We start from the raw sequence: 16,673 nt of genomic DNA, 5'->3' as shown, positions 1-16,673 counted from the left end.
GCCCCATTTCAACAATTCTGTCATTACAATCACTACTGTAATTCCTTCCGATCCTTGCAAGTTAATGAAAAACGAAATTCATTCGAGAGAAATAAATGCCATTTAAGATAAATAGGCAAAGGTTTGCTCATTTATAATTCATTTCAAATTTCCTAGAATTCTTCAGGGGAAATGTTTTAAATGCGGGTCAATTTGTATCCTCATATTTATAAGAGTAGGGTTCCCACATGGAACACTTTCTTCCAGTATGGCTATTTACGCTCGCTTCCAGCTAAAGCGATAACGCTATTCCGCTTCTTTATATATATATAGGAATTCTTCAGAGGAAATGTTGTAACCGCGGGTGAATTTATCTTCATATTTATAAGTCTAACGTTTCCACGCCGAGCTCTTCCTTCCATCATGGCTACTACTTATTAGTAGTACTTGGGATTTACGTCCGCTTTTAACTAAGGCGATAATGCTATCCCTCTTCACTGTATGTTTCATACAATCGGGTTAATTCTAGCCATCACACTGACAAGTTATTGGCAGCTTGTCTTTACTGCTTTCATAGCTTCACACATCTTCGAGTGGCTTAGTCAATGGTGTAGATGTCTTCATAGCCTGCCTGTCATTTACAGTTATCGACTGTCTTTAAGATATGAGATCAGGTACGTCTCAAGAATTTATTACCAAATATGAAATAATATATTATTTAGCGATGGTGATATACTGTTAGGGTCTATTTTTAATGTCGGCGTACATTGTGGTCACCTGTGTCCGTCTGACTTACGAAGGCTCATCACCAGGATTTCCAAATGTTCAGACAGCAGCTCTTTAACACGTTTAATAGTATTAACTTTTCCTCTATCATTTAGAACGGGAACCACGCCAGAAAATATACCAATGCAGGGATCGAATACGGGAACTCCAGGTTAGCGAGCCAGCGTCTTAGCCACCGTGGGTCCCAATTCTAATCAGCAAAAATTACAACTGCTATAATACGGTGATGTTTGTTTGAAGTTTCATAAAGATATCTTCTACAGAATAAAAACCGGGACAGACAGACAGAATAATAAAAGTTAATATTGGTCCCTAATTAATTGATACAGATGGCATGTATGTCAATAATCGTAGCGCCGAGTTTGTAAGACCATGTCAAACAGTAATTTGCATTAGATAATATACATGACGCGTTAAGCCTAGGCACTGACATTCATATAAAATTTTCCCCACCACCCGTGCAAATTTCTTAATAACCAACATACTTGGGAGACATGTTTATGTAAAGGTAGTAAATTTAATTTTAAATTCTTTTATAGACAAATGTAAATTACAGGATGCAGTGCCCCTATCCTCCAAATGATCGCGTGTGTGCTTTGTATGAAATCCATTTTGTCGTGTTTGTTCAAACAATCGTGATACTTTCTGTAAGAATGCATAATCATAATATTTCTATGAAAGAACTGTTTTTAATTATTTTAACTTTCCTATAATAACACAATTCTTGGAAATTGTGTTTTTTTCAGTTTTGTCTGCAAAATTGTACCATTTGTTCATTTCGATATGCTTTAATTGAACCGTTAAAAATGTGTCTCGTAAGTCCAGGCGGGCTGAACATGACGAGCACACTAGTTCCCAGATGCTATCGCATCACTTGAAAAAGGCCTCATCCTCACAGACAATCGCTCATTTATATTTCCGAAGCTGGGAGCCATGGTGGCACAGTGTGTTGGACGTTGGCTCGCTAACCTGGGTGTCTAGCCACACCCACAAATTTCTTTTAAAATGTTTAATTTGCGCGGATGGGAATGACCTATTAAAATAACTATCCTTTTATTTGGAAATAAAACCACCTTCTTCATGTTTTGTTCATCAGTAAAGCAAGACAAAGTTGATCACGAATCCTAAAGCCTAGAATAACTTCAATTATATGGGTGAATGTAGTAATACCATTGACACGGTTCCATATATCATGTTAAGCCGGGTAATACTCACAGATCTCGGATGACAGCTTCTATCGCCATTTGTGCTGTACAAGCGTAAGTGACATAATCTACTTCCAGGGCTATTAGCTCCAATCTTATTAACGAACGCTTAAGATAAGTAACCCGAACAGTTACAAGCTACAAACTACCAGACACTGAATTATATCAAGGATAATGATATCTCATAGTTCGATATATCGACAAATTGGATGTGCTTCATTCAGCCGATCTATTTAACGAGCTATTGAGATAGTCAGAAATTGCTCCACACTCCATTCACTGAAAATTTTTTTTTTTTTTTTGGGAGGGGGGGGGGGGTATTTTACGATTTTGTTTATAAAATGATGAGTTTATTGGTCGATAAGATTGGTTGAAAAGATCTCGAAATAAACGTTCATCGGGATTTTCTGGCGTGGTTTCCCCTTTTCAGTGGCGCAGGGCGGAGAGAATAACAAGGAAAGCTGTCTAAACGTTGGAATGGGGCGAAATCTGAGGTCCGGTGTACACATTGGCGTGCACGTAAACGATCCCTTGTCAGCTGGAATTCTATATAAGAGTAGGCCGTAGCCGGGCAGAATTTCTTTCATAGCACACTGTGTGGCATATGTCCGTCTTCATCAGCCCAGTCGGAGCAGAACAGTAGGACGATTAGCCCCATTTCATTTCAATTGTATCAAGGACAAGACTTCGGTTTTGAGTCCCGTGTTCTGGGTACTTTACAGTACACCGAAATATTGGGTAATTGAACGAACAATTAAAAAGTGTTGAATTCAAATGGTGCTGATTTTCATATATTTTATGAACGCAGAAAATATGCCTCTATGTCAACCTGTTCTACTAAAATCCCCGCTGTTCGCTGTTTTTATTGAAGAGTCCATTGACATTTTATTCAACTGCGCTTCACTGATAACAGCCAGTATTGTAATACGTTAACTTGGTAAATAGTGCAGTCACCTGACAGGTACAACACAATGCTGGTCATATTATATCGACTATTGCATGCATAGTAGATTTGTTGATGGGAAGTCCTGTTTGCTTTCTTTAATCGCAACGGTCTATTATAAGCCCGTTTTTCATGTACGCGTTTCCGCCGGTTGGAAACGGTCTCGTTATATTTTCATCAGACTGACATTTTCCCCTGCCTAAGTCCGTATTTAAAGGGAGTTTCTAGCTCAATATATTCCATAAAATTCGAAAGTAAAATCACAAATTTAAATTCAACATTGGTCAATTTTGATGTTGTTATCTTGTGAAAATATGGGATCCTAATGTCGGCGTGTATTCTATGGTTTGGGCGCCATTCGAAATGAACAAAGTAACACATGTCCTACAAGACAATGCTGAAACGAATAGTAGTAATGGCTGATTCACCAATGACAGAATAATCATTTTTTAAAAATAAACGTTTACAATGGACTAAACTGGCACAAACGACTGAAGTTTACGTATTTCATCTAACATAACTGATTACAAATTACAATAAAACATTTACAAATTGAATATATATCGCCTTATGTACATTCATATATTACATTAATATTTAGTTTTCAACACAACTACCGTTTATCTGAAATATTAGTACTCACACAAAACAGGACACGTCCAATATCTAAATTGAACAATCAAAATCATGCAGCTTTGTGGAAATTTAAACTGCAAAAGTTTGTTTGTGGAGGACGGTGTGTTTATACCTTTCATATATTTGATCAATTAAGCCACAAAGACATCCTTGGCGGAATTCTCCATATCTGCCTTGACCCAATGAAATGACAGAAGTCAGTAAAATAGATTATTTTCTCTTAACACGGCCTGAAATAGAAACCCGGTTGGGGCTTCAGTTTCCTTATACGTCCCAATTGGTCGTTACTTATTACATAATACAGTCTCTGGTACTACATAACATAGTCTCTGGTACTACATAATATAGTATCTGGTACGCTACTTACTACACTGGTGCGGAGCTATCCGAGACTGGATTATTGATCAATAGTCTGGAAAGTCTAGGGCGATGATGCCCCCTTTCCACCTGTGTGAGGCTGTGTAACGCTTCAGACTTCCGTTAATGCATTCAATACCAATTAATACCATCCGCTGAGCAATCTGATCTGATTCTTCACCGTTTGGTGTTAGGCATCGATTGTTGGTGAAGAATCCTAATTCTATTATATATGACATAAGCGACCTCTTTTATTATATTTTGCCAACCAAATAACCTACGGAAAATGACAAAAACACGATATGAACGCTGGTTCATATTGGATACTTACGTATTTCATTTGAGAACCACAAGGTTAAACCATTGAAAAATAAAACATTATACATATGCATTTTCCTTTGTTCCATTTTTCATATTGGAAGTAATGTTAATGCCTTTATTGTTAAATCAATAACTCTGACGAATCAAATGTCTTTAGTTGTCTTGACTTGTTTTCTATCCAGATGGTTTGCAGATAATGGAATTGGGATAAAATAAGAGATATCATGTGTCTTCAGACTGACTTGTTATTAAAATAACCCAGCAGTCAACCTGTGATTGGCTTCTCCATGGCGGGCTAAATGTGATTTCCTTAAAGGGCAACAGTAATACTGATGTGATTGAAAAGAATGATGAAGTGATTTAGATATTACTTGTAGTGATCAAAGTGTAATAAAATAGATATTACATTAAGCTGCTGTTGCTTAGACTTTGATAAATGAATAAAATCAGAAAGGTTTTATCAAGTTGTGGTGTTTTTTCTGATAACCATCTTGATGATGTTCGCCCTACTTCGCATTATTTTCAAATACATCATAGTCATAACGAAATACAAAAAATAAATCAAGGCGACAAAGATCTTCAAAATAATAATATATTACTTTCAGGCAGACTGGAAGTTTACAGGAAATAAGATGGGTTGGAATGACCTCCAAAATTTCGCTATTACCCGCTTTGAGGTCATTTATACAGACGAACAACCCAGATTAAGATTTGTTCAGAGTTTTGCAGTTCTCCAGTTGCCTAAACTATAGTATGATGTTTTACAGATTCGATGCAGATTTTTGGATCATGGACAGTAACTTCGCAATTAAAGTGCTTAAGGAAAAGTCAAGAGAAAGCTTCGAAAATAAAATATGGCGTGGCCTGCAGATTTTTGGATCATGGACAGTAAGCTCACAATTAAAGTGCTTAAGGAAAAGTCAGAGAAAGTTACGAAAAAAAAAATATTGCGTGGTCATTGTCATTTTCGATATAAGTCACCGAAAGTTACGAAAAGAAATATTGTATTGCCATAAAAGTCTTAAATATGTATTACCAATCTCACCAAGACAATAAATGCAATTAATTCTGGAACAATATGTTACCCAACTGATATCCCTTTGTTTCTCGTTTGTTTCAGGCAAAATCTCGTGAAAAGCAACAGAACAGGAAACCGACATTTATAGTTATATTATATAATATTCATTAAGATGGGATTTAAATGAAATTTGGTATGCCGTTTCATATCCGTAAGATATCGGTTGAGTTAACTAGTCGCGGGGTAATTGTCCATGACTTCGTCAAGGATAACCCACGAACGCATCGATACTACAGGTTCCATCCGATTTAAGGAAAGCGTTCTATGTGGTTTTATTAGGGGGGGGGGGTCATCCACTCGACACAAACTCGGTAATTTAGATACTATTTATACCTATGAGATCAAATGCATAGTATATTTTACTGTAACACCCTCAAACGGTTGGATTGCTGTCATTCCCAAAACTGTGTATCTGCTTTGACGATGGCTCGTTTTTAAAAAAATCAGCAAAATGTATTACAGCAAAGTAAATTAAAACACCTGTTTGAGTTTCTGACACAATAGAAGCTGACATTCTGTCAGTTTGAATTAAATAGTGTGCTCGTAAGCCAATTAAAAATCTACATGGAATCTGCTGCACGTAGTTATCCACAGATAAGCGAGAAAAATTGATAAGTAAGGAACAGTATAAAGAGAGAGGAGAGAGAGTTTAACTACACTCGACACAAACTGGGTCATTTCGGGACTAACATGGTTTAATTTTATTTCTTTAGCTGTGGGAGGAAAGCGGAGGACCCGGAGAAAACCCACGAGGTGGGACAGGTGACCCTACTCCTTGTCACGTACAATCGGGTAATCGAATCCACGAGAAAACCCACGAGGTTGGACAGGCGACCCTACTCCTTGTCACGTACAACCGGGGAATCGAAACCACGACAGTTGACTCAATGACAGACCTTATTATACAGCGCGCACGTGCTAACCATTCGGCCATCCAACCTACCTGGAACAGTTTAAAACCTGTACACTTGACGGAAACCGGAAGCTCTGGATTGAAACGTACCAGCTTACATATCTCAAGGGGGGGGGGGGGGGGTATGGAGTTGCTTTTATTGTCATGCTGTAGAAACAGTGCCGGATGAACCACGGGGCACGGTGGGGCCCAGGCTCAAGGGTTGCCCACATTAGGTTGCCCACATAAAAAAAATCAAAGTTGCGCAAAAAGCGATGTGAGAAGGGTCGGACCGAGAACTTCATTTGCTACTGGCAGTGTTTCGGCCCTCCATCAGATTTTGAAAGTCTTGGAGATTAGGCCCCGCTCCGTGTTGCGGCTGACATCCGAGAATTCGCCCCATTCTGAAGTGAAAGATACTGGAGGGTCCAGCAACCAGTATAAGCTTTATAATTTTTCCGTGCATAAATCACATCATGATCACGTGAAATAATCTGATTTCTTGATTGAATCTCGTATTATCCTATGGTTCTTACAGTGTTTGACGTTAGTCACAAATTGACTCCGGGCGGTTACTTTGTCTTAACGATATGGCCTTCGCGGATATGACTCGACCTTTCAGTGTCTCCCCGTTGTTTATCACTAACCGACTTCAAAATAAGCTTGATGCAGTTATATTCATATGTGTGGAATAATACTGCCTAAGTTCTGGTCACTTGTGTTAGTTTGGGGCCCCCGCATGTTCAAGGCCCCAGGGGCCCGACCATGGTTAATCCGGCTCTTTGTAGTAACTTTTGTTAGTGCTGATAAATATTACCGTCGAATCACCTTGGATAAAATATCAATAATATACTCGTGATAACACAAGTCCGATTGTAGAATGATAAATGTGGTTGTCGGTATTTCCAGTATTTAAAATGAGACAAATAACACGAATTATACACTAATATTCCTGCCTATGCAAGGTTAGCATATCTTGTCAGAAACATTGCCATCTTTTGACAGCAGGTACTTTAGGTAGAAAGAATAAACGACCAGACAAGGTAAAATTTTAAGCATACGCAATTACTGAGTTTAATACTAAGCAACGTTTCGACGAGGATACTCTCGTCTTTATCAAGCAAATGATAAGGGTATTAACCAGCGGCTGCCAGGCAGGATACGCCTGCATGTTGCAAGAGATGGATAAAGAACAAGCTAAAAAGAAACATGATTTTTTGTACAATCAGGGGCAATAATCCAGAAAGTTATGCCCTGAAATGTGCAAATATCAAAAGGGACAGAGGTCTTTGGGATATGAAGATATGTTTTAAGTTTCATCAAAATCGGATAAAAAATTGTGACCTCTAGAGGGTCCACAACCTTCGTATTACACAATTTGCCATTTTGTCGGGCAGTTTCATTTCGATTTTCCCGAAATACGAATTCAACCTTCATTATGATGGAATGGTGATGTATTTAAACGGTTTTTAAAATCGGAAAAAAATTGTGACCTCTAGAGAATCCGCAAGCTAAAAATGCGATTTTTCGAACAATCAGGGGCCATAATCCAGGAAGTTCAGTTAAGGAACCAAGATCTTAGTGGGTAGTCTTGATATATTCACACGTTTTATTTTTAAATCGGATAAAAATTGTGACCTCTATGGGGTCCACAAGCTAAGAACGCGATGTGTTCGTACAATCAGGGGCCATAATCCAGGAAGTTAGGTCCGTTATGCGCAAATATCGAAAGGAACCGAGATCTTTGGGATATAAACACGTTTTAAGTTTCATTAAATTCGGATAAAAACTGTGATGTCTAGATGGCCCCCACAACCTTGTTATTACATACTTTTAACACTATTTGCGTACAGGGAGTGGCCAATTTGTCCCGCAGTTCGGTCCGATTTTCAGCATTATGATGCAACGGTGATATATTTAAACGGCTTTTTAAGTCGGATAAAAAAAATTGTTTTCTCTTGACACGCTAAAACATGCCAATATTTCAAGTTTAGTCAAAATCGGATAACAAATTGTGACCTAAGAGAGTGCCCACTATTCAAATATTCCAAATATATTCCTTTTCATTATCTATTTTAAAACTATTATAGTGAGAACTGTCAGCTCTTTATCTCAATTTTACATAATGTATCTTTAATCAAGGATGTCGAGAACAAGTGGAGCCGAACGTCTATTGATGGAAATGCTGTCTCAAAAACCATTAATCCTGGAGTGATTTGTATTAAACGTTTCATGTTCTGGGACCTTTGATATTCGAGGTTAGTTAATTATTTAACGGCTTGCTGATGTTATACAGAAGATAAAACAGTTATTTTGTTTGTGGAAAGGACAACATTCATTTGTAGTCCTTGCTCCTGTTAGCACATAATGAATGGGATAGGTGTTTTTATATTTTCGTATTCCCTTACGTTGTTTTTCCGATTCATCTTTAGAACCGTTTTCGAGAATTTGAAAGATATTTTCAGCTTACAGATACATTTCTTTTGCAATTCAGACATCAATTATTTGACCATCAACTATATGGAAGACTATATATCTAAATTGCCTAGAATATTTTTGTTATTGCTTTAAACGGTTTTAGTAATGATGATTTGATTTTCCGGGTAAATGAGTTTAAAAATAGTCATAGTCTGGCTGCTTGATCTTCACCATATATCTTTAAATGGGCAAAATTGTTTGGCAAATATGGAAAACTTTGTTCGTTCATTTGAAAACACGCCAAGATAAGGGTTAAAGTAGCTAAGTCTCTAACTCAATATCATCCAAGGTCTTCGACATTGCGACATTGAAAACACGAATCATTTTGTCTTTTTAAATCAACATTGATGTTGTGATCTTTCCTGGACATGGTGGGCTTCTGATATCCAATATTTAAGACAAAATAAACATTTTACCATTGGTACACATTGGTACACGAATCGTGTACCATAATGCGTTTCAGTACCACTTGTAACAAGGGACTGGAAGAACGAGGCTGGACATATTCCACAAGTAATGTCTAATGGTGAGCATGTGCAATAAATACTATGTAGACTGGAATAACCAGACGCTAGAGCTTGCCATTCGATTGAGATTTCTGGCGTATTTCGCCGAATATAACTGATTTGAAATTAGAGTAAAAACGGAAACGATTGAATGTAAATCAGTTTAGATACATTCATATTACATTATTATATGCGTTGCGACCCATGAGTGTCAATTTCTGGGTTCCAAATATTAGCGATTTAGCCCCTTTAAATCTTGCAACAGCCATACAACTTGAGGGGTTTTGATATTGAGTGGTCTATCATTGAGTCACGTGCCGTGGTTTCGATCAGAAGCTTGTACGCGACAAGGCGTAGGGTCTCCTGACCAACTTCGTGGGGTTTCTCCTGGTCTTCTGGTTTCCTCCAACTTCCCACCGCTAAAATCCCCTACGCGTAAGCCAAGTTTTAAATGAAATGACCTATAAGTTTGTGACTAGTGGATGTTAAAACCCGATTCTCACTCCTTCGTTCTACACAATTAAATCCTAAAGGGGCATTGTGTAAGATTAGATAAAGATTGGACAGTTCTTGCTATAATAGTTACAAAATAGATAACGTCAGTAGAATATTCTGAAAATTTCAGCTAACTTGCTCCACTCTCAAATTTAGGCTAGCCTAGATCATTATTGCTGAAGTCGGTGCGATAATAAACAAAGTCTCGATTATCCATTTTTACGTTTAATTATCCTTCACAAAATGTATTCCAACCCGCTAAATATCACAGGCTAGCGATGGCATCGAGAGTTGGATATGGTCTGGATACGTTAATGCCTAATAATTTAGATGACATTTCAGGCCTGAAAAAAACCTGCAATAGGAAGATTTAGCTCTTGCATAATGTATGTTTAACAATAAGACATTGTCAATGATTATCCAAATCCATAAATACCAAGCTTTCACTGATTTGTAGTGATTTCGTTCTAACTTAGAAATGTAACGCAATAGAATTTATAATAAGGAATATTTGTTACCATCAGTTTCATTGCATGCATGCGATTACATATAATGTGCCCCAATAAGTAAATACAATCAACTTATTTCGTTCCAGTAAATCAGGGCGTACATTTCTGATTTTAAACGAAGCCTTTAATCGCAGTCAAGATTAGGACATGTTTTACTGTTCAGATTTCAGTGAAAATGTCGCTGATTGTCCCTTTAATTACAAGCGAAAAAACATAAGCCTTTATTTGTTATTTGTTATCTTTGTATACACATAAAACATAGTCTTTTATTTTGTTTTCTTATCCACGTACGCAAACAAATCTGGATGTCAATTAAGAACTATTGATATGGATAGAACAATAATTGTTAATTAGCCATCGCAATGCTGCTGTTTTACGGTAAATTTGTTTTGCTGTTATCCTATAACATACGACTGAGTATATAGCACATCGTGGAATCTAGTTGTATATAACGAAAACATGTTACAAGTTTTGGCTCCAGGTACGCATGTGCAGCGCCTCTATTGAAAAGAACCACATCTAAATTTATGGGTAGGGGCTGTCATTCCCATTCACCAAAGATCATCTACCGCCTGATTAACTTTCCATTTATTTATATAGTTTATGTGCATGAGACGAATCACTCTATAATAATTGTAACAATAGGAGGAAATAGAAACCAGTAAAAGTATGTTCATTTTCCCAGATAATACCGTCGTGGGTTATTACGCTTGATCAGGGTTTAAGTGTCTTTTGGCCGATAGCGCATGGTTTCTTGCCTGGCAACCTTTCTTTAATGTATTTTCAAACTTGCTGGGATTGTATAATTCACCAGCCATGTAATCAATTAGATTTCCCTGGTTTTATACCAGAAACAATTATTGGTCAACACTGTTAGTGTGTACTTTTGTAACAAACCAATTATGCTGGTGGCGTTTCTACCAGGTAATGCTAAAGAATCAAGTCGTAATAATGTGCCCTTCTGTATGCAATCGTTGTTGAGTAAATAAAATTCTCTTTGAGGTGAAACCCACATTACGATTTTTTGTTTGCTTCTGTAATCAAACCGGGGAACAAATATTTATGAGACATTTGACACCGGTTAATGTTCACGGATCTATAACGCATGAAACATTTCGAAATGTTAAGTATCTATAAAATTTAAAAGGATATTTAAATAATTCCCTTTGGAACTTAGACGTTTTAAAGGCGGATATTGATGCATTTCTAAAATCAGTTTTACTGTCGGTATTTGACATTGTGCATCAATATAATGCGGGGTTATTTTGTGCGATCAGAGGAGTTTATATTGCCCGGAATATGTCTGGTCAAACCAACATTGTAAGAGGACTAGATGGCCTTTGAATCATTGAAAACTGAGAGCTGCGTAACAATATCAGAATAACGGCAGATTCAAAGCATTGCATTTCGTAACGATTCAGAATAACAATATGATGATGAATGCATGATAAGATGTGGTAGATTTAATGTAAAGTTCTTTAGAAACTATGGTTATTGCAGGGGCAGATCCAAGGAGATCAGCTCCAGATTTTTCTTTATAAAAAAAGTGTCACGGTCGTACGCTTTATCCATTATCGTCAGATGGGATGGGCATTCACAGCGCGAGATAATGGTATAAAATATATACATATATGTGATATCACAATTAATGCTTTGTATTAATGAAATTAAATCACAATGTGATCGTATGAATTCATAATAAAAATTGCCGTCAAACGGTGTGTTGGGTTTTTCTCATTAAAAAGCTCAGTCTGTAGGTATATACTTGAATTAGATGATAGAGACACATGTATTTCCTAAAACTTTTTCAAGGCTGTAGTGCCCCCCCCCCCTCGAAGATGCATTGTCCCAGGAACCTGGCCAACATCCTCCTACAAAAATTCCTGGATCCGCCCCTGCACAGCAGAAGACGATCCTCTATAACGTACAAAAAGTGGCTGGGTGTTTCCAATTTAGTGGTCAGCTCATCTGACAAAGTTGTGGGGTTTTTTTATTCAATATTATACACGTGTACAAAGTATGAAACATATACACGCACATACCATGTCTCGTGCACGACATCCACTACTGTAGCCATACTTTCTATTTCAATTTCAGAGGCTAATGCTAGCATCCAGAAACTAGTCTTGGGGCCACCCATACTAAACTTACGCCCTTTGTCTACAATTAGCTCCGCTTGAGAACAGACGCTAAGCTAGTTGATCGACATTTTAAGTCCTACATCGACGATTTTAGTTGAAAACACCATGTATACTGCGTGAATTTTGAGAAGTATTTATTCCGTATCCATTCAATAAAATTGAACAGATTCATTTGTTCTTTGTGTCTCTAACAGATGTGAAACGGAGTAGAACCGCATTACAATATAGTATACTAATTTTTGGATATGACGGGCATTCAGAGCAGAGATCAATTTTCGAAGTAGATAGTTCGCTGTGTGCTGAATGGGGGCCACCAGCGGGCATAAGGCCTAAGATCATAAGCGTACGAGCTGGGGGGGGGGCCGTCGCCCCCCCCCCCCCCCCATTTTGGGCACCAAATGCTGGGAAAATTTGGGCACACAATTGTACTTTGTAAAATTTGTATAAAAAAAAAATATTCAGTTAAAAAACGATAACAACTCTCATACAAACGGTCCTAAAGTAGCTGGATGCTAGTATCTGGAGGACATCTAGACTGGGATCTCAGCGATACACAAGGGGTTGCAGGATAAAGTAGAAATAAGTAGAATAGTAGCCCCTCAAACCAGTAGAAAAGATGAACTCATAGTAGACGTTTAAGGTTGTATTTATTTAGACGTTTCGGGCTAAGGTGTCCTTCCTCAGTAAATCAAATCAAAAAAAATATTGTGTTCTTGAATGTGTCCAATTTAACAACGAATTTATTACTATTATGTAACATACTAAGAACCTAACTACATTTTTTGGGCACCAACCACCCCCCCCCCCCCGCAGTCAAAAACTTCCCAGTACGCCTATGCCTAAGATATCAGGTATTGTTCTGTTTCTTGTATGACACCTGTCACCAAAGTGGCGACATAAGAAATGATAGTTACTTGGTGGATTTCTGAAAAGGGGGATACTTGATACATGGTAACCAGGGAATATATGCCTCGAGCAGAGTTATCAAAATTATCTGCCTACACTTACTTACCAGAGGAGTTCACGACTCGCGTTATTTATTATAGCTATTTGTAACGCTAGTTTGTACTTAAATGAGTAGACTGGATAACCTGCTCTAATACGTCAGACTCGCTCCTACGTCACTCCTTTTCTGACTTGCATATGAAGTCAGAATAGCGCGGTGACGTAGGAACCAGCCTGACGTCATTTAGAGCAGGTTGTCCAGTCTATTCAATGAGAAACTTTGCAGGCACGGATCACCCCGATCGTTTAAATACATAATACTATTTGGTCAAGATAATGCAAACTTTTAAAAAAAGAAGAGGTATATCGTGACGTCACCCGTCACTACGCATAGCTAACTATAGCAATAGTCTGGACAAGATTTCATAACCGGAAGCTTCTAAGCAAATGGAAACCGCCGGATTAAAAGTTATTAATCAGAATCACCAGCCCAGTGATTTAAATTTAAAGATATGAGACTTAAAATTTTATCTACACAATATTTCGGAAACTATAGACTAACACACTATTATTTGATTTCTAACTATCAAGACATCTTTCCCCGAAAACAAGTAAAGGCTGGGCTTGAAATAAATCGAAGTGACCGTAGAGACTTTTATCTTAACTACATCTGACTTACCAAGCTTCAAATACAAAAAGTACAAGATTAATCTTGATTATTGAATTTTGGAACTTGGAAGTCCCCCACTCTCGTTGTTCGTATTGTCGAGGAGCCACGGTGGCTAAGTGGGTACGGCGCTGGTTCGCTAGCCTGGAGGTCGGATGTTCGATCCCTGCATTGGTCGAGAAAGTTCATCCCGATTTTCCGACGTGGTTTCCCCTTGTCAGTGATGCAGGACGGAGGGCCTGACAAGGACAGCTGTCTAGTCCTTCCGATGAGACGAAAAACCGAGGTCCCGTGTAAACATTGGAATGCACGTAAAAGATCCCTTAGCATTTGGAATTCGACATAAGAGTAGGCGATAGTGCCGCTGTCCGGGCAAAATTTCCCTCATATGCCCGTCTTCATTAGCCCAGTATAGGAGCAGAACAGTAGGACGTTAAACCCCATTTCATTTCATTTCGTATTGTCGAAGTCCCCCCTGTGTTGTTCCGTGTAACCCTCATGGGCGTTTAGATCTTTGGCTTCACAGGGCTAGAGATCGTGAACTGAGGCACGTAACTCAGCGTTTGAAGCCAGGTATACCAATCATCTGTCCTGAAGAAATTTCAGAAATTGTTGAAGATTACAGAGACGATTCAACTTGGTGATATTTAATTGAAGAGGCTATTTGAGACGCTTAGAAGTTATCATTGCCTCCGGTAGTTAGCGGCAGTATTAACACCATTTACAAAATTTCGATTATTTGTTTCTTTTGTTGTCAATTATGGGTATCCTGTTGCGGCTTTTAGTCTATAAATTATCGATGCTCTTTCTGGCGAGACAGTACACACGTCTACTAGTCTGAGGTATTATATAGGTTGCGTGCAATGGAATATCAAACATGTTTTTACATTCATCACTGCGTCTCAATCTTAACGTGGCTTTTCTTGAAGAAATCGAAAATACGAGTTTTGATGAGAAATGCTAAGTCTAGCAGAAAAAGAACATGTACGGAAATTAGAAAATTCGATTCTGGTTATATGGTTGCATAATAATTTCCTTCTGCGAGTGATAAAGTCGATAGTAATAAATGGGATTTTTGTTGGGTGATATCTTGGCAACGATTTCCCACATGGCAGAGCGAGCTATACTTGGGACAAGTCATAATACAGGTCACGTACTGTTATAATAGAATGAAGGAATAGAAAACTAATCTCGTTTTTTTTAAATAGCTTTTCAACAGTAAAATTAATTGAACCATAAGCCCAGTAAAACGAGTTATCAATATAAATCTCTGATTATGGATAGAGACGATTAGACCTTGTTGTTGGCGGATACGGGACAAGGGAGACAATTTCAATGCACACAATTAAACGCGGCCATTACCTAAATTTCTAATAGTCTTTTAGTTCGGGATTTCAAATTGAAATGAAATTATAGATTCAGTTATCATTTCAAAGATCGCAAAGAGACCATTTGCTTAATGCAAATTTGATCCTATAAGGGTTGTCATTGAGCCATGGTGGACTTTAATCCCTCTCGCTTCTCTTTAAGTTCGAGATTTCAAAATTAAAATGAAATATCGATTTAACTATTATGTGGGGTTATTTGTCAGTGCACAGAATTCGATGCGATCATTACCTAATTTACTAATGCAATCTAATTAGTTCGGGTATTTAAAATTGAAATGAAATATAGATTCACCTATTATGGATTTTTTCATAATTAAAAACACACTTATTCAAATAACTATCGAAATACACATTTCATTTTAAGCCCATAAACGATCTATCATTGAGAGAACAAAGACGGCCTTCATATCTTGTTTAGATATAAATCAATTAAGAATATTGAATTAGCCAGTTTATTACGTACACATGGTTGTAGATGACATAATACGACCTTATAATATAGAGATTTCTCCGTGTAGTTGTCGACGAAGGTGGACATGCAAATTTCATTAAATTCTGTACTAAGCAGCCACTCAAGGGAATTTTCATGACTGACCGCTTAACGGGAGTGACCTCTTAATAAAATCTCAGTGTTTTTTGTGCTGACATCAATTAAATATTACGCTTGGATGCACTGGAAGCAAACATCAATACTTGCATCGGTTAATTTGGCCGTAGCTGAAAGTTGCTTGGAACGAAAATTCTTTGACTCAAATCTCTGAATTTACTTCTGTAAACGTGTCATTTTGTCGATACTATTGTCTACCATTGTGATGCCTCGGTGTAGTTGTCGACGAAGGTGGATATGCCAATTACATGTATGCGTAACGGTGAAAAAATAAACCAATTATCACGTCTGAATTCATATCAAAATATTGAGTCACTCATAAATGATCTCTATGGAATTATCGTTTATGAAATTCCGGTATTCAATTGTATGGGTGTCTAGATAATCGCTGGCCCCTTTTACTTGGACAAATACATCATGTAGAAATTGGGTAGATCATTTTGTAATGAATCAGAATAATATGAAATTTTGCAGACTTCGGTTCTTGATATGACATCACAATTCCTGGTGCGATAACGTCATATTCAGTTTTTTGTCCATGTGTTTTCTGCTATGTGATTATCATATATTCTGGCATGTATGGTTATCTATACAGCGAAAGATAAAACGGGTATTTTGTCTGCTCTCTCAATTCCGGATAGCGACTTTGTGCGTATCCAGTAAACGTGGGGTGTTTCACATATGCATATGTATATAATGCCCTTAAACGGGTTTAGTGGTTTTCTTAAAGTTGATCGGAG

The 16,673-nt window shown here is 37.6% G+C and overlaps 1 long non-coding RNA gene across 1 annotated transcript in view; it reads left to right on the top strand.

Annotated features, from left to right (window-relative positions):
* The first annotated feature begins 549 nt into the window (after positions 1–549).
* Positions 550–16,673, top strand: part of LOC130014113 (uncharacterized) — a 30,685-nt gene continuing 14,561 nt past the window's right edge. The window contains exon 1 of the long non-coding RNA XR_008789092.1: positions 550–653. This is a non-coding gene — a long non-coding RNA (uncharacterized LOC130014113). The remainder of the gene's footprint in view (positions 654–16,673) is intronic.

The sequence above is a fragment of the Patella vulgata genome, chromosome 8 (assembly GCF_932274485.2).
Source record: "Patella vulgata chromosome 8, xgPatVulg1.2, whole genome shotgun sequence".
In the NCBI taxonomy this organism is placed as follows: domain Eukaryota; kingdom Metazoa; phylum Mollusca; class Gastropoda; family Patellidae; genus Patella; species Patella vulgata.
Note: the sequence above shows the minus strand (reverse complement) of the source record. Positions and strands in the feature narration are given on the sequence as shown.